The following is a 27,119-nucleotide window of genomic DNA, read 5'->3' on the forward strand; positions in this document are numbered from 1 at the left end:
CATAGTGGCTGCAGCAGTCTGCATTCCCACTAACAGTGCACTATGGTTCCCTTTTCTCCACATCCTTGCTAGCATTTGTTGTTTGTTGATTTGTTAATGATGGCCATTCTGACTGGTGTGAGGAGGTGTCTCATTGTGATTTTAATTTGCATCCCTCTGATGACTAGTGTTGCTAAGCATCCTTTCATATGCTTCTGTATATCCTCCTTGGAGAAGTGTCTGTACAGGTCCTTTGCCCATTTTTTTCATTGGATTGTTTGTCTTTTGGTGTTGAGTTGTAGGAGTTCTTTATATATTTTGGAGATCAAACCTTTGTCCGAGGTATCATTGGCAAATATGTTTTCCCATATGGTTGGTGCCCTTTTCATTTTGATGACATTTTCTTTAGCCACGCAGAAGATTTTTTAATTTGATGTAGTCCCATTTGTTTAGTCTTTCCTTTATTTCCCTTGCCCTAGAGGATATATCAGCAAAAATGTTGTTGCATGAGATATCTGAAATTTTACTCCTGTGTTTTCCTCTAGGACTTTTATCGTGTCAAGACTTATGTTTAAGTCTTTCATCCATTTTGAGTTTATTCTGATATATGGTGTAAGTTGGTGGTCTAGTTTCATTTCTTTGCATGTGCTATTCTAGTTCTCCCAACACCATTTATTGAAGAGGCTATTTTTACTCCATTTTATGCTCCTGTCCCCTTTGTCAAATATTAATTCACCATAGAGACATGGGTTTATTTCTGGGCTCTCTATTCTGTTCCACTGATCTATGTGTCTGTTCTTATGCCTGCACCAGATTGTCTTGATTACAGTGCCCTTGTAATACAGTTTGATGTCAGGTATTGCTATCAGGCCTCCTACTTTGCTCTTCTGCCTCACGATTGCTGAGGCAATTTGGGGTCATTTTGGGTTCCATATACATTTTTGGAATATTTGTTCTAAATCTGTGAGGTATCTCATTGGTATTTTAATAGGGATTGTATTGAATCTATAGATTGCTTTGACATTTTAATAATGTTAGTTCTTCCAATCTATGAACACCATATATGCTTCCCTTTATTCATATCTTCCTTAATTTCTTTCTTCAGTGTTCTGTAGTTTTCTGAGTACAGATGTTTTACCTCCTTGGTTAAATTTATTCCTAGATAGTTTATTTTTCTTGTTGCTATAGTAAATGGGATTTTTTCCCTAGTTTCTGTTTCTGATATTTCATTGTTGGTGTACAAAAATGCCTTCAATTTCTGAATATTGACTTTGTACCCTGCTATTGAGCCAAATTCACTTGAGAAGTTTTTTGGTGGAACCTATAGGATTTTCTATGTACACTATCATGTCATCTGCAAATAATTATGGTTTAATTTCCTCTTTTCCAATTTAGATGCCTTTTATTTCTTTTTCTTGTCTGATCACTGTGGCTAGGACTTCCCATAGTATGTTGAATAAAAGTGGTGAACATGGACACACTTGTCTTGTTCCAATCTTAGGGGAAAAATTTTAGTTTTTGCCTGTTGGGTATGATGTTGGCTGTAGGTTTCTTGTATATGTATATGGCCTTTATTATATTGAGGTATGCTCCCTTTATCCCCACTTTGCTGAGGGTTTTTATCATAAATGGGTGCTATACTTTATCAAATGCTTTTTCAGTATCTATTTATATAATCATATGGTTTTTGCCTTTCATTTTATTTATGTGGTATATTACGTTTATTGATTTGTGACTATTATACTATACTTGCATCCCTTGGACGAATCCCATTTGATCATGGTGTATGATCTTTTTCATGTATTGTTGGATGTGATTTGCCAATATTTTGTTAAGGATTTTAGCATCTGTGTTCCTCAGAATATTAGCCTGTAGTTTTCTTTCTTTGTTGTGTCTTTACCTGTTTTTAGAATTAGGGTAATACTTGCCTCATAAAACGAGTGTTGGAGTCTTCCCTGTTCTTGAATTTTTTGGAATAGTTTGAAAAGGATAGGATTAAGCTCTTCTCTAAGTATTTGGTAAAATTCACCTGTGAAGCTGTCCAGCCCAGGGCTTTTGCATGCCTGGAGTTTTTTGATTACTGCTTCAATTTCACTGATTGTTATTGGTCATTTCAGGTTTTCTGCTTCTTCTTGATTCAGTTTTGGAAGATTATACGTTTCTAGAAATTTGTCCATTTCACTCAGGTTATCAAATTTCTTGGCATATAGTTGTTCATGGTAATTTCTTCTTTTTCTTTCCATTTGTTTTTTTTAAATATATTTTATTGATTATGCTATTACAGTTGTCCCATTTTCCCCCTCACTCCTCTCCACCTTGCACCCCCACACACATATTTCCCCCCTTTAGTCCATGTCCATGGGTCATACTTATAAGTTCTTTGGCTTCTACATTTCCCTTACTATTCTTACCCTCCCCCTGTCTATTTTCTCCCTACCATCTATGCTACTTATTCTCTGTACCTTTTCACCCTCTCTCCCCCTCCCACTCCCCTGTTGCTAACCCTCCATGTGATCTCCATTTCTGTGGTTCTGTTCCTGTTCTAGATGTTTGCTTAGTTTCTTTTTGTTTTTGTTTTAAGTGTGGTTGTTAATAATTGTGAGGTTGCTGTCATTTTACTGTACATGTTTTTTGTCTTTTTTTCTTAGATAAGTCCCTTTAATATTTCATATAATAAGGGCCTGGTGATGATGAACTCCTTTAACTTGACCTTATCTAGGAAGCACTTTATATGCTCTTCCATTCTAAATGAAAGCTTTGTTGGATAGAGCAATCTTAGATGTAGGTCCTTGTCTTTCATGACTTGGAATACTTCTTTCCAGCCCCTTCTTGCCTGCAAGGTCTCTTTTGAGAAATCAGCTGATAGTCTGATGGGAACTCCTTTGTAGGTAACTGTCTTCTTTTCTCTTGCTGCTTCTAAGATTCTCTCCTTATTTTTAATCTTGGGTAATGTAATTATGATGTGCCTTGATATGTTCCTCCTTGGGTCCAACTTCTTTAGGACTCTCTGAGCTTCCTGGAAGTCTATTTTCTTTGCCAGATTGGGGAAGTTCTCCTTTATTTGTTCAAATAAGTTTTCAATTTCTTGCTCTTCCTCTTTTCCTTCTGGTACCCCTATAATTTGGATGTTGGAATGTTTAAAGATGTCCTGGAAGTTCCTAAGCCTCTCCTCATTGTTTTGAATTCTTGTTACTTCATTCTTTTCTGGTTGGATGTTTCTTTTTTCCTTCTGATCCACTCCATTGATTTGAGTCCCAGTTTCCTTCCCATCACTATTGGTTCCTTCTACATTTTCCTTTATTTCACTTAGTGTGGCCTTCATTTTTTCATCTAATTTGCAACCAAATTCAACAAATTCTGTGAGTATCCTGATTACCAGTGTTTTGAACTGTGCATCTGATAGGTTGGCTATCTCTTCATCATTTAGTTGTATTTTTTCTGGAGCTTTGATCTGTTCTTTTGTTTGGGCCATTTTTTTTTGTCTTGATGCGCCTGTTATGTAGGAGGGGTGGAGCCTTAGGTGTTCACGTGTGCAGGGCAACCCACATGGTTGGGTTGTGATGCTGTATGTGGGACAGGTGTCACAGAGGGAACAGTGGCACTTGCTTGGCTCTCTGCCAGATTTCAGTCACTTTTCCTGCTTCTCCCAAGCAAATTGGGCCCTTCTGGTGCTGATTCTCATGTGGGTACATTTGTGTATGTTCTAGGACCCTGTGGGTCTCTCTGATGAACTCTCCTGTGAGGCTGGGAGTTTCTCCAGCTGCCTCAAGCCCCACAGGTGTTTTCAATTTGTGTTTTGAGGCTATATTTCTCTGTGCTGGGATCCTGAGTTGCATGGTCTGTCTCACTCCCCAGTTTCACCTGGTTTATCTACACTCAAACGTGAGATCTCCTTCTGCCTTGTGCACCGTGCTGTGCTCCACAATCCGCCGCCTTGCTAGGTCTGCCAGCTGTCACCCATTGCACCTGGGGTCTGCCAGCCACTGCTTTGCTGAAAGTCCTCTCCACCCTGGTTGCCCGATTCTGCCCCTCCTACCAGTCTGGATGAATGTGTCTTCTTTAACTCCTTGGTTGTTGGACTTCCATACAGTTCAATTTTCCATCAGTACTGGCTGTTTTTGTTTTTAAATTGTTGTCTTTCTTTTGGTTGTGTGAGGAGGCACAGTGTGTCTACCTATGCCTCCATCTTGGCTGGAAGTGCTCATGGTAATTTCTTATAATCCTTTGTATTTCTGTGGTATTATTTGTAATTTCTGATTTCTGATCTCTTTCATTTCTGATTTTGTTTAGTTTGGTCATCTCTCTTTTTTTCTTGATGAGTCTTGTTAAAGGCTTGTCTGTTTCGTTTATCTTTTTAAAGAGCCAGCTCCTGGATTTATTGATCCTTTGAATTGTTCTTTTACTCTGTAGGTCATTTAATTCTGCTCTGATTTTGATTATTTCCTTCCTTCTACTCACCCTGGCCTTTGTTTGTTGTTGTTCCTCTAGTGTTTATAGATGTTGCGTTAGGTTGTTTGTTTGAAATGTTTCCACCTTTTTTAGGTAGGCCTGTATAGCTATGAACTTCCCTCTCAGGACTGCCTTCACTGTATCCCATAGATTTGGGGCTGTTGTGTGTTCATTTTCATTTGTTTCCAGAAACTTTTTGATTTCTTCCTTGATTTCATTGTTAACCCATTCATTAGTTAATAGCATGCTATTCAGTCTCCATGAATTTGAATGTTTTTGAGTTTTTTTCTTTGAAGTTGGTTTCTAGTTTCAAGCCTCTATATTTGGAGAAGATGCTTGATATGATTTCAATTTTCTTGAATTTGTTAAGGCTTGGTTTGTGTCCTACCATGTGGTCTATGCTTGAAAATGTTCCATGTGCATTTGAAAAGAATGTATATTTTGTTTCTTTGGGGTGAAAGAAAGTCCATTTGATCTAGAGTATTGTTCAATGCCACAATCTCCTTGTTGAATCATTGCTTAGAAAATCCATCCATTGTTGACAATAGGGAGTTAAAATCTCCTACTATGAGTGTGTCACTGTTGATATCTTTCTTTCAGTCCTCCAAGATTTTCCTATATATTTGGGTGCATATATGTTTGCAAGGGTTATACCTTCTTGATGAATTATTCCCTTAAGTAGTATGAAGTGTCCTTCATTGTCTCTTTTTATGGCCTTTGTCTTGAAATCTATTTTGTCTGATGTAAGTATTGCTACCCCAGCTTTTTTTTTCATGTTTATTTGCTTGGAATATTTTTGTCCATCCCTTCACTTTCAGTCTGTGTAGATCTTTTGTTCTGAGGTGGATCTTTTGTAGGCAGCATATATGCAGGTTCTGTTTTCTTATCCATTCAGCTACCTTATGTCTTTTGACTGGAGCATTTGATCCATTTACATTTAAGGTTATTTTTGATAGGTACTTATTCATTGTTATTTTTTCCCTTTGCACCTGTTTTCCTCTGTCTCTCACTCTTATTCTTCATCTTCTTAAAGCAGTCTCATTAGAATATCTTGTGATGCTGGTTTGGTGGAGGTGTATTCTTTTAGCTTTCTTTTGTATGAGAAACTCCTTATATCATCTTCCATTTTAATTGAGAGCCTTACTGGGTATAGTACTCTTGGTTGCAGGCCTTTGCTTTTCATTACTTGGAATATTTCTTGCCATTCTCTTCTGGCTTGTCTTTCTGTTGAATAATCAGCTGTAGCCTTATCAGAGTTCCCTTGTATGTTACTAGCTGTTTTTCTCTGGCTGCCTTTAAGATGGTCTCTTTGTCTTTAAAGTTAGCCATTTTAACTATGATGTGTCTTGGAGTGAGCCTCTTTGGTTCATCTTGATTGGGACCCCTCTGTGCTTCCTGGAGTTGCATGAATTTTTCTCTCATCAAGTTAGGGAAGTTTTCTGTCATAACTTTTTCCAACAGGTTTTGTATTCCTTGCTCCTCTTCTTCTCCTTCTGGTATCCCTATGATACAGATATTATTATGCTCCATGTTTTTCTGCTGCTCCCCTAAACCCTCTTCATTCTTTGAGTCTTTTTTTGTTTTGTTGCCCTGTTGAGAATTTTTTTCTACCTTGTCCTCAAGCTCACTGATTCGATCATCCACTTCATCTAGCCTGAATTTAATTCTTTCTACTGTGTTCCTCATTTCAGATATGGTATTCTTCATTTACTCCTGGCTCTTATTGATAGTTTCTATGTCCTTTATCATGCTAGTGTAGTTTGCAGTAAGTTCCTTGTAGCTTCCCTGGAGTTCATTATAGTTCTCACTGAGCTCAGTGAGCATCCTTGTAACCATTTTTTTTATAAAGCAAGCTTTTTAAAAAAAGACTTTATTTGTTTGTTTGTTTTTTAGAGAAAGGGAGGAGAAAAAGAGGGAGAGAAACATCAATGTGTGGTTGCCTGTCATGCACCTCCAAATGGGGACCTAGCCTGCAACCCAGGCATGTGCCATGACTAGGAATCAAACCAGTGACCCTTTGGCTCACAGGCTGGTGCTCAATCCACTGAGCCACACAGCCAGGGCTAGCCATTATTTTGAACTCAATGTCTGTTAGAATTTGTTTGACTCAGTTTCATTAAGCACTCTTTCTGAGGATTCCTCCTTTCCTGTCAATTGAGGTTTTTTTTTCCTTTGTCTCCCCATTTTAGTTGACTCTTCTTGTTTGTTTCTGCTTCTTAGATTAATGTGCTTTGATTCTCTGTCTTTGTGGTATGACCCTCTGTGGTAGGAGATCTGTGGGACTCAGTGGTGCAGTTTCCTTGATCTCCTGAACCTGATGCTCTTGGTATGCCTTTTATGCCATTTATGTGTGTTCTCTGGTTGGAATTAGGTTTTGGTTGTTTGGGGGTTGTTCTTTTGTGGGTTCTTCCCTCTGGATGGCTGACTGAGAGTCATCCCACTTACCACATCTTGTATGATATTGTACAGGTGCTTCTAGAACAAAACCAAACAGCCCTGGAAACAAAACCACACCTACAAAATTAACCCCCACCCATAATCACACTATCAACAGCAAATGAGGCAGTATTAATAAAAGTGTAAAGAGATTAAGACTATTATAAGAAAGGAAAAATGAATTTGAGATGATTAACTGACAGAAAAATGATTTTGAGATGGTAGAGGGAGGAGCAATAATAAAATTAGGGAATAGAGACAGGCAAAAAGAGAAATAAAAATTTACATCATAAAAAAGGGAAGGAAGTAGGCAGAATGGAGTAAGAGAAGGAAAGCATATAGTATTAGGTTAAACAGATTAAAATAAAAAGTAGTGAGAGAGAGAGAGAGAGAGAGAGAGAAAGGAACCAGATTGAAGAAAAAGATCCACCACAGCACTAACAACAATAATGAGCAAAGATTAATAAAAATGTGAGGGGAATAAGAGGGAAATAAGAAAGAAAGAAAAGTTTGAGATGTCTAGAGGAAAGAGAAGTGAGGTGATAAAGGGAGAAGGAATACTAAGAATGAGGGATGAAAACCAGGCTAAGACAAAAAAAAATAAAATTTAAAATGAAAAAAAGAAAGGGCAGGAGGAAGGCAAAATGGAGGAGGAGTGGGGAATGGTAAAATTTGAGATTTTAAATAAAGAAATAGTGAAGATCTAGGAATAAGATTGGCAAAATGCAACAACAACCATCATATTCACCAACAAGCAAAGACTGATAAATGTGCAGGGAGAATGAGGCTGTTTTAAGAATGGCAGAAAGAATGTGAGATGACTAATGACAAGAAAATAGTTTTGTGAGGCTGGATGGGGGAGAAAGAGTGAGTGTGTGGAATGGAAATAAGTCATAGCAAGAGAGAAAATAAAATTTAAAAAGTAAGAGGAAAAAAGAAGATAAAATGGAATAAGAAGGGAGAAGCAAAATATGAGATTTGAAATAAACTATAATATAAAAACTAGTGACTTAATGTGCACAAATTTGAAGGACAAGGAGTGAATGTTAAAAAGCTAAGCAGAAGAGAAAATAACGCAAATCATGAAGAAGACCACAGTGGAATTTGTCTCAGTGTTTTCTCTTTCTGGATCCACCCTAGGTGGTGTCAGATGGTATCCCAGTCTGCCCCTAGGCAGCCTGTTCGAGATTACCAGAGATCTACAGTTAATGGCTGACTCCTTCCATTGTTAATCTACTCACTCTGTAATCAGCAGTCAAGATTAAGCACCATGGGGTGGGGCAGAGTAATTCTGCAAGTGGGGCTATTGCTTCCCCAGCCATGAGGCTGATGCCCCATGGAGAGAAGTACTCTGCCTGAGCAAGAAGTCTCCTGCAGTATGGAGGATGACTCAGCACAGGGATCCTGACAGCTGCTCCCTCACTTCTCTCCCCAAAGCCTCCATTCCCAGACTCTCTTCTAGCATCTCTAGTCCACTCTGCCCCTCCCCCCCCCACCCTTTGCCAGAGCCCAGGTAAGTGGCTGCAAATGAAATTGTGTGTGTTGGCCCTTTAAAAGGCTCTCTGTGACTCCATCTGTCTCTCTCCGGAAGACAGAAATCCTGTTGCTTTTTGCAGATGGATGTTATCTGGGTTCCTTTCCTGGCTTTGGTACTGTAGACTGGGGAGTCCAGTTTGTGGTTTAGACCCCACACTTCTCAGGGGGAACACCTGGCTGCTGAACTTCAGCTGCCTCCCGTGGGAGCCCAGCCAGCCCTCTTGCATCTCCACACTCCGTACTGGTCACATTGTGGTGAAGTGGTTTCTTTTGTCTGTCCATACTTATAAGGCTTCTCTCCAGCTATTGTTTGGTTGGTTATTCTGGATGATTTCTCTACAATTTAGCTGTAATTCCAGATTGGGCCTGGGAGGAGATTAGTGTAGGTAGTTTCTACTTACTCCTCTGACATTTTGGATCACATAGCCCCAAAGGTTTCTTTTAGCATCCTGATAACCAGTGTTTTGAACTCTGCATCTCATAGGTTGTTTATCTCCATTTCATTTTGTTCTTTTCCTGGAGTTTTGTTCTGTTCTTTCCTTTGGGCCATATTTGTTAGTCTCCTCAATTTGGCAGCTTCTTTGTGTTTGTTTCTATGTATTAGGTAAAGCTGCTTTGACGCCCAGTCTTAGTATGGTGGCCTATTGTAGGAAAGGCACCTACAAATTGTGTGGGGTGGAGCCTTAAGTAATCACCAGGGTGGAGCAACCCATCTCATCACTTTATGGCTCTGTGTGGGTGAGGAATCCAAGAGGGGACAATGCTGCTGCCTGGCCTCTAGAGATTTTCTGACAGGGAGCTCTCTCTTTGGAACTTACCCTCTTGCCAGTCACTTCACTTTCTCCTCTTCTCCCTGTATGCCACTTTTTCCCTGGTGCTGAATCCCACAGGGGGAGAGTCTACAAGCAGCCTAAGTCTGTTGCAGGCCTTTTAAAAGAAGTCTCTTGAGAATCCCACAGTTTCTTCCACCACTCCAACCCCCAGTGGTGTTGGCAACCAGAAGCTATAGGGACTTATCTCTCTGGTGCTGGTACCCTGGGTTGGGTGGTCTGGTTTGGGTCTGGGATCGCTCACTCCTGAGGTACCCTTCCTGATTTTTATCCAGCACATGTGGGTATGGGACTAGCCATTCCAGTGCCTCTCTGTGCCTCCACACACCTGTGTGCCCCACCGTGTCCGTGTCTCTGCCCCTCCTACCCATCTGTGATGAATGTGGCTTCTTTAAATCCTTGTCTGTCAGACTGCCATATGGATAAATTTTTTGACAAATCTGGGTGAAATTTGTTTTGTAGTCTAGTCGTAATTTTTGCTGTAGTTGTGCATGGAGGCAAAATGTGTTTACCTACACCTCCATCTTGGCCAGAAGTCTCTATAATCATGTTTAAATTTTGACCATTAGTTTTCTATTTATTTTTATACTAACCATATCTAACAAAAAAAGCCAGTTATCTCTAAAAATACATAGACAAAACAAACAAGTGAGCAAAAGAGAACCAGAGTCATGGAAATAAAGAACAAACGGATAGTAACCAGAGGGGAGGGGGAGGAGGATAACAGGGAAAAGAAGGGGAAGAGTCAAGTTAAGGAACATATATAAAGGGCTCATGGACAAAGACAGCAGGGGGTGGGGACTAGGATAGACTGTGGGACATGGTGGGTGGGTAGGGCAGGGGAGAGTAATGGGGAAAAATGGGACAACTATAATTGAAAAACAATAAAAATGTTGGCTCTGGTTGGTGTGGCTCAGTGGATTGTGTGCCAGCCTGAGAATCAAAGGGTTGCTGGTTCCATTTCTAGTCAGGGCACACACCTGGGTTGCAGGCCGGGTCCCCAGTAGGGGGTGCACAGGGGGCAACCACACATTGATGTTTCTCTCCCTCTCTACCTCCCTTCCACTCTGGAAAAATAAATTAATAAAACTTATTAATTTTATTAATAAATTAATAAAAATCTTTTTTAAAAAGAAAAAGAAAAACAATTTTAAAAATTATAATTAAAGCACACAAAAAAATAAATACAAATACATCAATTGAAAAAAGGAAGCATTTTCTGTGTCACCTGCCCAAGAAAAGCTATGGCAGCACAGAGCTTATGTTCAGATGAATTCATTTAATGTGCCCAGACTGTGGAGTTGAGCAGTTTTTGCTGCCTCCTTACCTCAGCTTTCATGTTGATGATATAAAACATCGTAATATAAGTATGGACCGGTTTCATTTCAACCTGAGTGTGTTAATACCAGCAGTGCACATTTATCACTAACAAACTTCTGTTAGTAATATTCTGATATTGCGGAAAAGCTGATAGTTAAAACTGTTATCAATTATCATGAGGCATAAAAATAACATTGCCAAGATCAGGTACATAAATTCTTTTTAAGCCCAAAATAAAACCTGGTTATTGTTATCTAGGACAGCGATTTTCAACTGGTGTGCCACAAGAAGTTTTCAAACATTCAGTCAGGAGCACTGGCCTCTTCTCCCTGAGATGGTCAAATAAACAAATGCCAACAGCCAACACAACAATAGGCATCCAGTGTGAATGAATCAAAATCATACCTATTTTTTGTCAGATAGGCAAAAAATAATACATTTTTGGTGTGCTGCAGAATTTTAGTAATTAGTTTACGTGTTCCATGAGAGGAAAAAGGTTGAAAATCACTGATCTAGGAAATATTTCAGGCATGTGATCATCTCAAGATTAGCTACTCAAATTTCTCCACTTCAACTATAGGAACTGCAATTAATTTTAGCATTTCGAATACAGGTATTGTTGTAAGGGCACACAGGGTTTGTTTAAATCATGTATGGTAAAACACACAAAATGTGGAACTGACTCTATAAAGGAGGACGACCCTTCACAGGTCACTAGAAAGAGGATGCTGCCAGGGCCAGGCAGAGCCACACAGGGTCAGTCAAAAGCAGAAGGAGTGAGTGGAAACAGGCAAGAGGCTTACTGTGGTTTTCGTGGGAAGGAATAGGCAAGGCAGAGTGAGCAGGCCAAATGGGTTTAGGATTGGCAAATTTGAGTAATTTCAGTGGCTCTGCAGAACAGAGGCTGTCCCTCGCTGTCCGGTATCTGGCCTAGTGTGGTGAGGGCGGGCAACAGTGGCCCGGAGTGAAAGAGCTCCACAGGGAGGTGGTGGGGTGTGGGGTTTGGGTCGGTTACTCTGCATATGAAAGGTGCACTTGCCGCTGAATCATTCACTCCAGGATTTGGCTACCCTTGGGAGGGGCGGTCTTTCCAAGGTCAGCAAGGTCCTAGGGTATCAGTGCATCAGACACGGAAGATAAAAGGGCGTGATTCATACAGATGTATCTGTCAAGCTCTCAAAAGATCTGAAAGCCCTGAGATTTTACCTAAGTTCATTACTTAGGTTTCACAGCATCTTCATTTTCAGTGGTAAAAAACAAATTGCCTTGCTGAATCTAGTTACATTGAGTTTTTTAAAAATATCACTGAGGTATGTAATTCAATCAGGAAGTACCAGCCTGATCTTTGATTAGAATTTTTAAGTCCTGAACACAATTCTATACAAAATGTCTTGTTCCCTTTCGTCATATATGGATGTTGGTATTTCTTCTGTACTGCTTTTTCAGTTATTTTCATTAAAAACACTTCTTGTTAGTTTACAGATACAATATGAACTGGACCCTTAGAATGCAAATGCACATTTTTATTTTAAAATGTTAAATTACACCATTGGAACAGTCTTTCTTTGAGTAGTCCTCACAAAGGCGCATGTTGTAAATGCTCTGGTATTTGGTTATTTGAGATTGCACCTCTTATCCAGTGTAATGTCAGCAGCTTTCCTCCTGCAAACCCCAGTGTAAAGGCCTCCCTGGCAAGAAGCAAGTCCTCTGAGGAGCTCCTGCTGGGAAACGCGCAGCAGCTCCTGCATGCCGTCTCCAAGACCGTGAGGGCCGCGGAGGCCGCCAGTCTCAGGGTAAGTGCTGATCCCAAGCACAGGCGCTGGGCAGAGAGCTCCCGTGTGCGGCGCTGTGACTCGCCACTGCCTGACAGGAACATGATAAGCTTCACACATTCATGAGGAAACTCTACCTTCCTCTTAGTTGTTACATTCAACCTGATTCTGTCCCCAAACCTGCCACCTGGCTCCCTGTGTGTTTTGGTTTGGCCGATTCCCATCCACCTACCTTCAGCTTCACTGATTCTTTCTGCAGTTGCTGATGAGCCTGTAAAAGCGTTCTTCATCTTTTACCATGTTTTTTCTTATTTTTAGCATTTTCATTCAATTATTTCTAATAGTCTTTGTCTACTAAAAATTCTCCATCTGTTCATGCATTTTGTCTACTTTTCCCACTAAAACCATTAATATATTAACCATGGTCATTTTTAACTTCCTATCTGATAGTTTCAACAAGTAGCTCATATCTGAATCTGGGTTGTTTGATTCCTTATCTCTTGACAGTGAATTGTTTTTTCTTTTTTTTTCTTTTTTGCGGGTCTCATAACTTTCCATTGAAAACGACTTTATGTGTAGACTGGTAGCGATGAACTGAATAGGATGTATGCCTGAAAATGGGCACCTGTTCTAGGCCTTTTGTGCGGGGATGAGTCAGCACAGTCAGGGTGTGAGCTGAGTGTGGCCCAGTTATTGTTATACTCACCCTTGATGCACCACCAGCTCCAAACTTTCTAGCGTTACTTTTGTGTGTAGTTGGGGTTTGGGTTTTTACAAACATTCCCGCTCCACTCTTAGGCTGAGGCTGGCCTTGTGCACGTGCGCCTCAGAGCTGCTCTTCTCCAGGTTCGTGCCTCTCCCACAGCTCATCACTGGTGACTCAATGGCTGGAGAGAAGGTGGTGGCGTTCATTGTCCGCATTCAGCCTCAACTCTGTAGGCAGGCCCAGGGTCGCAGGTCCAGGGGTTGGGACTTTCTCAGTGATCCTGCTCCTTCCCCAGCAATAGGAGACTTTTACTAGTATGAACTCAGAATGGTTTTCTGCTCCTTCCCCAGGGGTACAGGCTTGTGTTCTGTCCCTTTCTCCAGTCCCAGTGGTCTTGACCTATGCCCTAGGAGTGACAGGACTGGCTACTCTTCCTTCAGTGACTTTGGGCTTTTGTTCCATAAGCAGACAATGTGAGCGGAGCTTCGTGCTTCTGTCACAGTGGTGGCTGCCCTCCTCCCCACTGCAAGGGCATTCCCAACTTCCTGCCCTGTCCAGACCATTCTCATGATGCCAGGGGAGGTCCTGGAGGTAGCCCGAGATCAGGTGTAAATTGTTCTTGGGTTGTGGCTCTAAGGAGTCCTATACTCACACTAGTGTCCACTTGGCCACTAGCAATTTGTTAAGAATTTTAGCTGAAGTCGTCCTATCAGATTCTCTGGTAGCCCATCTTTTCCCTATACTCTGTCCTAAAGAAGCCAGCACTGCGTCCCTGTCCGTACTTGGAAGTGGCTATCTTCTCTTAGATTTCAGGATAGTTAAATGCTTTTCAACCTCAGCTCTCTAATGCATTCAAGAAAAGTTATGATTTGGTGAGTCATTTGACTTTCTTGTTGTTAGGGTGAGAGTGGTACTCTTTCCAGCTTTCTACATCCTAAGTAGAAGCTGGAAATGGAAACTATTTGAATGCCTGAAAGAACACCTGTCCAGGGCCTCACCACACACTTACACGCATGTTATTCTACCTGCGAGACGGACCCCTGCCCCTTTGGGCTCCTTCAACCCTTCAGGCCCAAACTTAAATTTCACCTCCTTAGAAGGATGAAATACCCTCTCTATATCTAAACTAAATCACATCCAGTTCTCTCTGTTTAAGTGCCTTGTAACACTTACCATAATTTATAGTTACATATTCATCTGGTTTTCCCCTTGCATTTATGTATTTGTCTGGCTCTTTTATTAGGATGTAAACTCCATGCAGTCAGACCTGCACTAGTGGGCTAGGCCATGGAGGTGCTAAGTACATAGAGGGAGAATCTTCATTTCAAGACTCATCAAGTGAAAAGTACTTGAAAAATGAGCATATTTTAGCTACAAGTTCCAGAGTTTCTTGACTATAAAGAAGGTTGACAGAAAAAGCTCAGACAGAGCTGGCCATGACAGAACAGGGTCGCTCCCTCCAGCATGGCCTCAGTTCCCAGCCTCCTGCTGACCCTGCAGCGCCAGCTGAGGCCGGGCCAGTCCCCACATCCCAATCTCCAGGCCACCTGTGTGCAGGTGAGCCTGGCAGTGAAGCCAAGTGTACACTTGTGTCCTGGCTCTGCTCAGGCTGCTGGCCAGATCCATGGGGAATTTGCCTAAAGCAAAATGAATAAGGCATAATCCAAAAGGAGGTAGAATTTGGGGTAAAGAGAGAGTTTTTAAAAACTAGCTCATTCTCAGAACATTCTGTTGTGATGAACGTAAGATCCTTTGTGCTATTATGCTTCTCCTTTAAGAATGAGTGGGTGCCAACCCACTCCAAACACTATTCCTTCATCTCTGCTAAGTTAGGGCTGGAACATCAAAAAGAACCAGCCCCAATCTCTCTCACTAAGAGGTCCACAATCAGCGGATGCTGGGAAAGTGTGCAGAGTGTTTCCCAGGATTTAACTATCTTTCTCCTTTCTCTCCTCCAGGGTTTGAGACAACTGTCCTCAGATCCAGAGGAAATGGAAGTTGCCGCCTTGTGCATGCAGTGGAGAAGGAAACTGGTACACCACAGACTTCGGGAAACCTCAAACCTGGACTGTGATGAGCTTGGCCTGCGGAAAACAGGCACAAAAACGCCCCCACCCTTTGCAGCCCTGGTTCAAGAAGCATTATGAAAGCTGAGAAACATTCTCCAAGTCAAACTCTGTGTTTATGTGGGCACTGGCCTTGAGAGTCTGGTCACCAAACCAGCCTGTGGGGACGCAAGGTGACACAGTGGAGTGCTTGTTGTAATTAATTTTCTATCTAACCTATCTTGCACCATGTTAGCTCAGCTTCATTCATATCATTTTCTTCCTTTCTATGTATCAAAGGCCTTTTGAGCCATGTATTGCCAAGTTTTTGATGTCTGCCTTCCTGGAAATGGATGGCCAACACCATCTCCTGGAATGTCTAACAAGGTATCTTCTCAATAAACTCTGGGCTCTGTGTGAGAATGGCACACCCTTTGGGACATCTGGAGGACTGTCTCTGAGCCAGTGTTCCAATGAAATATTAGCTGAGGCCTCAGAGTAAACACTACTTAGTCTGCTATAGTGAGCTCTGGGTACCACACACCCCAGATGCTGGATGGAAAGCAGGCTGCTCTTCAGCAAGAGTCTACACGGCTGCAGAGTTTAGCCCACACACCTCGGATGTGGAAAGGAGTGGTTTGTATACCTTTATGGCATTGGGGTAGGGGTAGGGGATCCTGTAGCTATGTGTTGATCCTGGGGTTGATATCCATTATTCTCATCATTGACCACTGTACCTGCAGGCCTCTCATGTTGTATCTATACCTGGAGTCACTGTGACCCCTGTTTTTTTATTAGATGGAAAGTGTTTCCATGGAGCATCAACCAACCTCTCTCACTGACTTTGCTTCTCCTCAGTTCTTAATGGCTCAAGATAGCCATTAAGGGATAGCAGGGTTGGGGGTGCTTCCCTGACTTCTGTTGTGTGGTCACCTCACTTTGTCAGAGAACATCCATGCCACATAGGAACTGAGAGTGCCCAGGAGCATCAGGACACTGAGAAAATATACTCATTAAGCTTGGCTGCCACAGGACAGCAGTGAGGCTCCGTACTAGCCTCCTCGCTCTCATTACCCACGGCCCCCAAGGAAACAATCTGGACACACATCTGATCACACTGCTCTTCTCCTTTTATTCAGGATGCTCAGGGATGAGAGAGGAAGTCTTCTTTTCTTGACTCCATCCTTCACCCTAGTCCTCTTCTGCTTGGCCCCCTTTTAAGTAAAACTCTGGTCATTAGGTTTAAACTCTGGTCAAACTCTGATACATTGGAGGGAGAATAAAGAATGTTAGACAATCATTTCAAACGAGGTTATGGTACTGCTGCAAAGACCCATTTTTGAACATCAAAGTTGAATATTACCTTCATTCTCTCTGTGTCCCTTGTAACAAACTGTAATAGTCTCCTCTCCTCTGCACTGTCCCAGTTGGATGGATGTTGCAAGCCAGTGATGCAATATTTTGCAAACTCAGAAAGACAAAAGACAAATTTCATTCATAATCCGGAACATAATATACCTTTTAATGACTATTTCTGATACTACTTCATGGACAGAGATAAATTTCAGAGAGTAGAGAGGCTTCACTCACGTTTGGGAAAAGTGCTTCTAAGGATAATTAAGGACGCTTAGGGACCCTCGAGAGACCTGGGCTGTGGCGTGCTGTACGTTCAGAGGAAACACTGGCTCAGCTTCAGTTATGGCTGATTTCATCCTGTACTGGAATTTTGCTTTGCTTTATAGGCACACTTTGGTCTTTTCACTTTCTTGGGTGCTTTCCTAATGACAGTGGTGCCCATATTTCACTGCTCCAATGCCAACTGCAGCAGTGGACTGACTCATTGTTTTGAAGAGCCCAGAAAAAGAACAATCAGTATTTTTTCTTACTCAGTAGGTGTTCAGTGTACTCACTGTCAGGAAAAGGTAAGTGTAAGTGTGTGAGCCTTTCCAAAGCTTTTCTAAGTTGAAACTAATTTATTCAGGCAATAAATATTTAATTGAACATTTTATTGATAGTGAAAAAAGTAGCCTGCATAGATATATCTCTGTGAGTATTTAATAATATCTACCATTGGGCTATATTTATTTCATTCTGGCCAGTCCCCTACTTAAGCTTAAAGAAAAATTGTAACCCTTATTTGGCCTTGATTACCAGACAAAGAGGGGGATTCAATATCATCTTCTTTTAAGTCCCTTTCAAGGTTATTTTTAAAAAACATGATTTTAATTCGTCTCCAGATAAAATTTAAAAAAATGTTTTTTTGCATGGAAATATCAAGTCTTGAGTGGAGAGGAAGTTTGCTGTATGTAACAATCTTTGGAAAGCCGATGTGAACCTGTGCAGTCACCCAAAATGGATCCTAATGAGCCTCATAAGGGAAGGTGTTGTATCCCATTCTCAAGTAGTGCTCTGGCGGAGGATTTCTTTACCACCCACTTCAACAAAACACAGAATGAGATTCTCTTTTTTTGTTTTTTTAAAATATATTTTATTGATTATGCTATTACAGTTGTCCCATCTCCCCTCCCCCTTTTTTCCCCTCCACCCTGAACAGTCCCTCCCACCCACATTCCTCCCTGCCTTCTTAGTTCATGTTCATGGTCATACATGTAAGTTCTTTGGCTTCTACATTTCCTATACCCCCCCCCCCGTCTATTTTGTTCCTACCATTTATGCTTCTTATTCCGTGTACCTTTTCCCCCATTCTTCCCCCACCCTGTCCCTCCTGATAAACCTCCATGAGATCTCCATTTCTGTGATTCTGTTCCTGTTCTAGTTGTTTGCTTAGTCTGTTTTTTTTTTTAGGTTTGGTTGTTGGTAGTTGTGTTTGTTATTTTACTGTTCATATTTTTTATCTTCTTTTTCTTAGATAAGTCCCTTTAACATTTCATATAATAAGGGCTTGGTGATGAGGAACTCCTTTAACTTGACCTTATCTGGGAAGCACTTTATCTGCCCTTCCATTCTAAATGATAGCTTTGCTGGATAGAGTAATCTTGGATGTAGGTCCTTGCCTTTCATGACTTGGAATACTTCTTTCCAGCCCCTTCTTGCCCGTAAGATTTCTTTTGAGCAATCAGCTGATAGTCTTATGGTAACTCCTTTGTAGGTAACTGTCTCCTTTTCTCTTGCTGCTTTCAAGATTCTCTCCTTATCTTTAACCTTGGGTAATGTAATTATAATGTGCCTTGGTGTGTGCTTCTTTGGGTCCAACTTCTTTGGGGCTCTCTGATTTCCCTGGGCTTCCTGGAAGTCTATTTTTGCCAGATTGGGGAAGTTCTCCTTTGTTATTTTTTCAATTGTTTTCCATTTCTTGCTCTTCCTCTTCTCCTTCTGGCACACCTATGATTCAGATGTTGGAATGTTTCAAGTTGTCTTGAAGGATCCTAAGCTTCTCCTCATTTTTTTGAATTCTCGTTTCTTCATTCTGTTCTGGTTGAATGTTTCTTTCTTCCTTCTGCTCCAAATTGTTGATATGAGTCTTGGTTTCCTTCCTGTCACTGTTGATTCCCTGTACATTTTCCTTTATTTCATTTTTCATAGCCTTCACTTATTCCTCTATTTTGCGACCATATTGAATCAATTTGTGACCATCCTGATTACCAGTGTTTTGAACTGTGCATCTGACTATCTCTTTATTGCTTAGTTGTATTTTTTCTGGAGCTTTGATCTGTTCATTTGGGACATTTTTTTTTGTCTTGGCGCACCTATTACATAGTAAGGGCCAGAACCTTAGGTATTCACCAGGGCAGGGCAACCCATGTTGCTATGTTGTCATGCTGTGCAGGGGGGGTGGGGTAGGGTTCTAAGAAGGAACAATGCCAGTTGTTTAGCTTTCCAATGGTTTCCTGTCACTTCTGATGCTACCCACGAACAAACTGGGCCCTTCTGGTGCTGATTCCAGGGTGGGTGGTTTTTTGTATGTTCTAGGACCCTGTGAGTCTCTCCAATGAACCTCCTGTGAGGCTGGGGTTTTTTCCCGACACTTCAACCCCCACAGATTTTTTCAGCCAAAAGTTTTGAGGATTTATTTCCCCATGCTGGAAACCTGGGTTGTGTGGTCTACCTTGCTCCCCAGTTGTTCCTCCCGGTTTATCCACACGCAAATATGGGACTGCCTATTCTGCCAGCCCTTGCCTTGCCCTGAGTCCTCTCCACTTGGTTGCCCATCTCCACCCCTCCTATCGGTCTGGATGAATGTTTCTTCTCACACTCTTTGGTTGTCAGACTTCCATACAGTTCAATTTTCTGGCAGTTCTGGTTGTTTTCTGTTTTTAAATTTGTTGTTGTCTTTCTTTTGGTTGTGCAAGGAGGCACAGTGTATGTACCCATGCCTCCATCTTGGTCAGAAGTCACAGAATGAGATTCTAAAGCTCCAGGAGACAGTGGAGAGACTACCAAAAATGATCTTTCATTCCCAGCTCTCATTTTGTGAAACCTGAGAAAACTATTCATTGGGAAGTTGTTAGATCAGCAAAATGAAACCAAGTTTGAACTAAGTAACTATAAATATAATATAAACACCTGTAAAAGGTACTTGAGGACAATGGAATGAGTTCTTAAGACTTGAGACTTGGGCATCAGTAATCTAAGTGGCTGAGCCCTTCCTGATCTGGGTACTGGAAAGCAGTATGTTTCAGACCAGGCAGGTGTATGTAAATACTGGCACTGCCAGCTGTGTGACCTTAGACAAGCAATCCTCTCTACACTGTTTGCTTATCTTTGAAAAGGGAATGAGGGCCTGCCTCCCTGGACCATAATGTGTGCCCTGAGCGTACTTGCTATGGGGTTGTGAGATGATATGTGTAAATCCCCAGCACAATGCCATCAGTTTAGATATATGGAGGTTTTACTGTAATTATTGTAAATGTTGTTCAGAAGACATGCCATTGCAGAGGATGAAGTCAGGGACAGAACCATCTCCAGTGTGAGGGTGTTGGAGAAGGGCACGGTTAGCTTTGAATGATTAAGAAACATTATGTCCACCATACTTTTGTTCCTTATAATTTCTAATATGTGTCCTGTGATCATGTGATATTCACAACAAAGGAATGTAACTTCAGTTGCTTTGCAGTAATTCATTGAAAAAGCAGTCCATCTTATCCATCCCTGTAACTCAGTACCCAATAGCACATGCTAAGTGCTCAAATACCATTTTTGAAGTAAGTGATGAGTCCTTGTTTTGTCAATGAGGAAGCGATGCTCAGTGACATTCTGACTGGTCCACTGCTACATCATACAGATGAGACTGCTAGCTCTCAGGGAAGAAGTATCCACAATCAGAGCTGTTTAACAGTTAAATCCATTGACTTCCAGTCAAGATGGTGGCTTAGGTAAACACAGCTTACCTCCTCGCACCACCACATCAAAATTACAACTAAAACATAAGATAACCATCACTCATAACCATCACAAATCAAGTTGAATGGAAGTCTGACAACTATGGAATTAAAGAAACCACATCCATCCAGACTGGGGGTGGGGTGGGCACAAAACAGGCTGGTCCCACATCCACATGTGGTGGATAAAAATCTGGCAGGGATATCTCAGGAGCAAGGAGTCCCTGCCCCAAACCAGGCCCTTCAGCCCAGGGTTTCAGTGCCAGGAAGATAAGTCTCCATAACTTCTGGCTACAAAACCCAGCAGGGATTGAGTCAGTAGAAGAAAATTCTGGAGCCCCAAGCAGTTCCTCTTAACAAACCCACACACGAACTTATTCAGACTCACTCCCTCTAACCTCTAGCACCAGTAGCACTGAAATGCACCAGTGGCATTCAGGAGAAACTAAAGTAGCACCAAGGTGAGAAGTGGGGAACATAAAGGCAGGCAGAGACCATTGTCCCTTTTCTGAACCCTCCTCACACAGAGCCACAGAGCCAACAGGCTAGTGCCATATCTAAGACTCCATCAGCCTGGCTAACACTGTTTACCTCACTCTGGATATCCCCAGAGGCTCCGTCCTACCCAACTTGCCTTACAGGTCCACCCAAGCTGCTTTTCCATATGAATGACTAATCTTAGCTTATGTTTCACAACTTCCTAAATCCACTCAAATAAGCAACTGCCAGCCCCAGTGAGGCCCCAGCCCCTGTACCTCTTGCTAAGTGGCCCCAGGCTTGGCACTAGCAGTAACCAGCCTAGATTCATAGCTTGGCTTCACCTGGGAATCTCCAAGCCCAACATAAGTAGCAGACATCTCAGATTGCTTCATAAGTCAGGCAGAGTGGCCCTGGGAAAACACAGGAGGTTGGGGGGTGCTGACCTTGGCCTGCACCAGCCAGGAAACTCCAGAGCCTGTGCACCCAGTGAACAGCTATGGACCACATTGGAGTACCACTACCCTACCCTTGCACAGTTGATCCTCCATGAAGGGCAGAGTTTGGTGGTCAGTGGTCACAGCCAGTCCTTGCAAGTGACTGGCCTCAGTAAATCCCTCCCCCTGACCTGCCAATAGCAATCAAGTGTCAACTACAAGAGTAGGGTATACTCAGCCCACAAAAAGGGCACAACTTGGGCACCCAGCTTCAGTGATAAGAGAGGTTGTGCCACTAGACCCTGCAGAACACTTACTAGATTAAGCCATGCTACCAAGATAGGGAGTCATAGCAGCTCTACCTAATACATAGAAACAAACACAGGGAGGCTGTCAAAATGAGCAAAGAAATATGGTCTGAATGAAAGAACAGATCAAAACTCCAGAAAAAGAACTAAACAAAAGGAGGTAAGTAATCTATCACATGCACAATTCAAAACACTGGATATAAGGCTGCCCAAGGAACTTAGTGAGGACCTCGACAGCATAAAAACAAACACAGTCAGAAATGAAGGATACATTAATTGAAATAAAGAACAATTTACAAGGAAACAACAGTAGAGTTGATGAAGCTGAGAATCAAATCAATGATTTGGAACATAAGGAAGCAGAAAACAACCACACAGAACAAGAAGAAAAGAGAAGCCCCCCAAAATAAAGATAGCGTAAGCAGCCTCTGGGACAACTTCAAGAAGTCCAACATTCTCATCACATGGGTGCCAGAAGGAGAAGAGAAAGAGCAAGAAATTGGAAATCTATTTGAAAAAAAAGAAAGAAAACTTCCCTAATTTGGTGAAGGAAATAGACATGCAAGTCCAGGAAGCACAGAGAGTCCTATACAAGATAGATGCAAAGAGGCCCACTCTGAGACACATCATAATTAAAATGCCAAAGATTAAAGATAAAGAGATATTCTTGAGAGCAGAAAGAGATAAAACAGTTAGTTACAGGGGAGTTCCCATAAAGTCATGAAAAGCAGGGACCTACAGCCAAGATTGCTCTATTCAGCAAAGCTGTCATTTAGAATCAAAGGGCAGATAAGGAACTTCTCAGACAAGGTAGAGCTAAAGGTGAATTCATCATCACCAAGCCATAATTATAAGAAATGTTAAAGGGACTTGCAAAGAAGATCAAAATTATGAACAATAAAATGGAAAAAAATACAAATCTAACAATTGAATCTAAAAAACAAACTAAGCAAATAAGAGCAGATACAGAATCATGGATATGGAGAGCATTTTGATGGTTGCTAGATGGGATGGGGGTGTTGGGGAATGGGTGAAGTGGTGAGAGGATTAAAGAGTACAAATAAGTAGTTACAGAGTAGCCATTGGTATGTAAGGTACAATATAGAAAATGGAGTGGCCAGAGAACTTACATGCATGACCCATGGACATGAACAATGGTGTAGGGATTGCCTGAGGGAGTAGGGCGTACTGGGTGGAGAAGGGTAAAGGGGGAAAAATTTGGACAACTACAATAGTATAATCAATAAAATATAATTCAAAAAAGACAATTAAATCCAGTTCTCAACTTGGCTACCTGATTCAAGACTGAACATACAAGAAGGGAGGCCAGAAAATGTTTTTTAATGAGGTTTCTTGACCTTTGAGGCAAGCATGAGAGTCACCTCATCATTGCACCTGATCCTGGGAGGGAAGAATGACCAGGCTTTCTGAAAGCCTTTCCTGCTGTGAGATCCCACTTTGATCCTGGAGTTCCTACTCTGATCTAACCAGCACATTTGCTAGCAACCTCAGTTTCAGATCCTCTAATAGAAAATTAATTTACGCTAATGTGAGAGATACTTCCCAGAACAAAGGCACTATTGGGAAGTAGGGCCTTAAATGCTGTTAGTCTGTGTGGTACATGTAGCACAACCTCTGTGGACTAAGGATATATTGAAGGACAAGCTCACCATTACCGTCTTCTTTCAGGAAGGCTAGTGGTGGGTTCCATTTATAAGCTCTTATACAAGTACACGGCTCCCCTTTATTGTGTCTTTAAATAATGAATATATATTAACACAAAGCAATGCACTGCCAGACAGATATTACTAGAAACATTTTTATTTAAAGTCAGACAATAGAAAGGTATCACAGAAAAAACTTATAAAAACTTGCAACAACAGAATGTAACCTTGGAGAAGTTATTTGTAAATGAGAATAAATAATAGATATTCCTGATTTTACCAAGTGATTTGTTCATCCTTAAGCAGAATATGTTTTGAATAGAAGATTTAAAATTTAGTTAATCTACAATTGGTACTCACTAAAACCTTCCAGAGTGAAATAATCAAGGCAGCATTTCCCCAGCATTTGATACACAACTTGGGGAACTGAAATAATAATGCCAGACAGTTAAAAAAAATCCCACTTCATACTGAATAGGTTTCACTTGGATTTCAGCCCACAGATGGTGATTGTGGATCTGACAGAAAATAGGCCATAATAAGTCTGGACACAACTTCCCCTCCACACACACACACTGCATCTTAGGACACAAGTGCCACCAGTACCCTTGCCACATACAGGCACAGAAGCCCTAGACTAAAAACAAGGTGACCTGGCACCCTGGATCTATGCTGAGCCCTTTCTAATCACAGGTGGGAGAACAGTGGCTTTAGGACAAGGAATGAAGGTTTTTAAAACTGACAAGTATACAAACAATTATTTCTTGATTGTCATTTTTATAAGGAAATTCTACCCTTGGAAAGATATTCTCTTATCTTATTTGACTTCTCTCTCAAACATTTGGAGGGAAAATTCCTGTAATACACAGGTGGACTAAAACCTCTTAACTGTAATAATGGTTAGGTTATTATTTATCACCTTCTCTACTTAAAAAGCATATAAAATGTATAGTTTATCACTGACAACTAACCCCAAGCTGTTGCCTGTAATGGAGGTTTGAGAATAACACGATGGATGGGAGTGACAGATCTCAGAGGGTGGAGAGTGGGGATTGTAAGAGATCAGGGTCTGTCCCGATGGTATCCAGTCACGTAATATGAAAAAGAGACATTTATTGAAAAAGATATAAGAAACATTGTGCACAGGACAATGACACCTCAGTCCCCTTCAAAGTAGGCACTTTGGGACCTCACACAGTTCTCCCAATCACCATCAGCTACCCTGTCGTATTTTTCTGAATCTCATCAAGGGTCTGAAATCTTTCCTTTCAAAGGTGATTTTAGTTTTGGGAAAAGTCAGAAGTAGAAAGGGTGCCAAATCTGAGCTGTGGGTGGGTGGGTGGGGAGGGCTGAGTCACTTGGGTGACTTGACGTTTTGCCAAAAAACTGTGCACAGGATGTGATGCATGAGAGGGCGCATTGTTGTAACAAAGCTGCCAATCACCAGTTGCCCACAGCTGTGGCCTCCTGAATCATCCAGATAGTTTCCGCTGAGGAATGTTCAAGCTTAACACAAAATTTGATGCAGATCTGTTGCTCTACTTGCTCAGTCATTTTGAATGTGATGGCCACACAGTACACATGCTCACTCAGCTGTGTCTACCTTCCCAACTGACTATTACAGTGAAGTCTTCATTGTTCACATATGCTCATTCCAGTCCACTCTCCTTGTCTGCCAGGTTACACTGATGTCACACAAACTGTTCTCATTATATTAACAGTGGCTGGACTTTTTCTGGACAGACTTCATATGCATAGCCCATGGACACAGACAACAAAGTGGTGAAAGCTGGGGGCGGGGGCTTGGTGGAGGTGGGCCAAGGGGGAGAATGGGGAATATCTGTAATAGTGTCAACAATAAAAAGAAGTTAGGCCTTTATATATTTAATTTCTTTACAATAAACTATATATTAGACCCCTGACAAAATATTAGCTGATGCAATCAGTCGTCAATTCAAATGATTACAGCCAAGAAATCAACAGAAGGCTGCAACTAGAAAGGGCAACAATGGAGAATTAGGAAAAGTCACCAAGAGCAAAGATGTGTCATTAGACCTAGGCTAAGATCGTCCACACTCTGGTATTCCCAATTACTACGTACGGATGTACAAGGTGGACAAGAAGAAGGCTGACAGGAAAACAATGGATTCATCTGAAACATGGTGTTGGTGGATTGCTTTACAGATACTCCAGCCCACCAGAAAGATGAACAAGTAGGTCTTAGAACAAATTAAGACTGAAACATTTGCTTGAGGCAAAAATGACAAAATTGAAACTGTCCTATTTCAGGCACACTGTGAGAAGGGAGGGTTCTTGGGAACAGACAGTAATGCTGGGAAAAACAGGATAGCAGGAAGAGAGGAACACCAATGTGAGACGGGTTGGTTCTGTAAGAAAGCAACAGGTCTCAGTCCACAGGAGCTGAGTAGGGTACTGAGCACAGGACACTGTGGACATCAGTCACTTACAAGATTGCCAGGAGTCAGGGACACTCAACGGTATGTAACGCACACAGAGTAATGAGCCAAGAAGTATGGGGCCTAATAATTCACAGAGCTGATATTTTTCTGAAATGCTATAGTTAGCTATGTATCAACTTTTCAAAGAATAATTCTAAGTTTTAAAAAACAAGAGATTCAAGGATGAACAAAACTATAAAATATTATTCCAAGAACTCACAATCTCGTTTAAAGAGACAGAATTCCATTGTGCCCACAGTGATTTTCCCAACTGTAGCACGTGGTCATTCTGTTCCAAGAACAGAAGGTTCTGTTCTGTGTAATGCGGATGTTTAAGGGCCAGACACGAGACTCACATTAGAATGCAATTCATGTCTTGACAGGGTAATTTACTGGCCATGGTGTTCAGAGAAAAAAGTGCTTTAATGCTATTGGAAATTCACTACGTTGGACATATCTTCATAATTCTGGTTGATACTATGAGGATTGAATGGGGGAAATTAGAGAAAGATGTTTAAAATAAAAACATAAAACTCTGGTTATACAATTCCTTCCAGTTACACAATTCCTTTGGGTTACAGAAAGAATCCTTCATAAATCTAGAGGAATAAATTATTGATCTATTCAAACCTCTGCCATTAAGCAGTACAGTTACCTTGTAAGTCTGGAAGACTCTTAAAAGAGTTATGGATTATTGTAGAAACACTTAACTTCTCAGTAAAGCTGCCACAGCCCTACCTTTACATTGTGCAGTTGACCGTGTGAGGGGTGAGAGTAAGAATGAGAAGGTATGTGCCCTGTGTGTACTGGAAGAAGTGTAAGTTATGAACTGTATTCCTTCTGATGCAATCATGGAATGGCTTTGCCACATCTGCTCTAGTAGTTGACAGCATCTGTAAAGTCTAAACCTAGATGGATATTGGGAAGCAATCATGAAGCAGTTAATAAAGCACTCACTATGTGCCTAGAACTAGGCTTGTTACAATGGGGAAACAGAAAAGTCAGGAGACACATATGGGTCTTACCTTCAAAAGCATAAGATCCAATTTAAAATGTGCTGTAGAGATTCTAAATATTATGTTGATGTTAATCTAATGTCCTTTCTTACACCCATATCCTTTCCAAAACAGGCAGGTTAATTTGAGCTTTGCTATTTTAATGAGTGTAATGATAATGTTTGTGAAAGTTATAAAGCAATTTTATATTTATACTTTAAAATAATTCATTTATCCCTTAAATCTATGCACAGTCAAAATTATCCCCATTTCATAGAGAAGGAACTAGACATGAGAGAAAACACTTCTAAGTCATATCAGAACAAGAATATGAATTTGTGGGCTTTGAACCTCCAGTCCTCATAAG

General features: G+C 41.3%; 1 long non-coding RNA gene across 1 annotated transcript; it reads right to left on the reverse strand.

Annotated features, from left to right (window-relative positions):
* Positions 1-16,185: 16,185 nt before the first annotated feature.
* Positions 16,186-16,604, reverse strand: LOC118501516. Its single transcript, XR_004904140.1, has 2 exons — positions 16,437-16,604; positions 16,186-16,333 (listed from the first exon to the last, which is right to left on the reverse strand). It is a non-coding gene; the product is annotated as an uncharacterized LOC118501516 (long non-coding RNA).
* Between the last annotated feature and the right edge of the window lie 10,515 nt (positions 16,605-27,119).

This window comes from Phyllostomus discolor, chromosome 6 (assembly GCF_004126475.2).
Source record: "Phyllostomus discolor isolate MPI-MPIP mPhyDis1 chromosome 6, mPhyDis1.pri.v3, whole genome shotgun sequence".
Taxonomy (NCBI): domain Eukaryota; kingdom Metazoa; phylum Chordata; class Mammalia; order Chiroptera; family Phyllostomidae; genus Phyllostomus; species Phyllostomus discolor.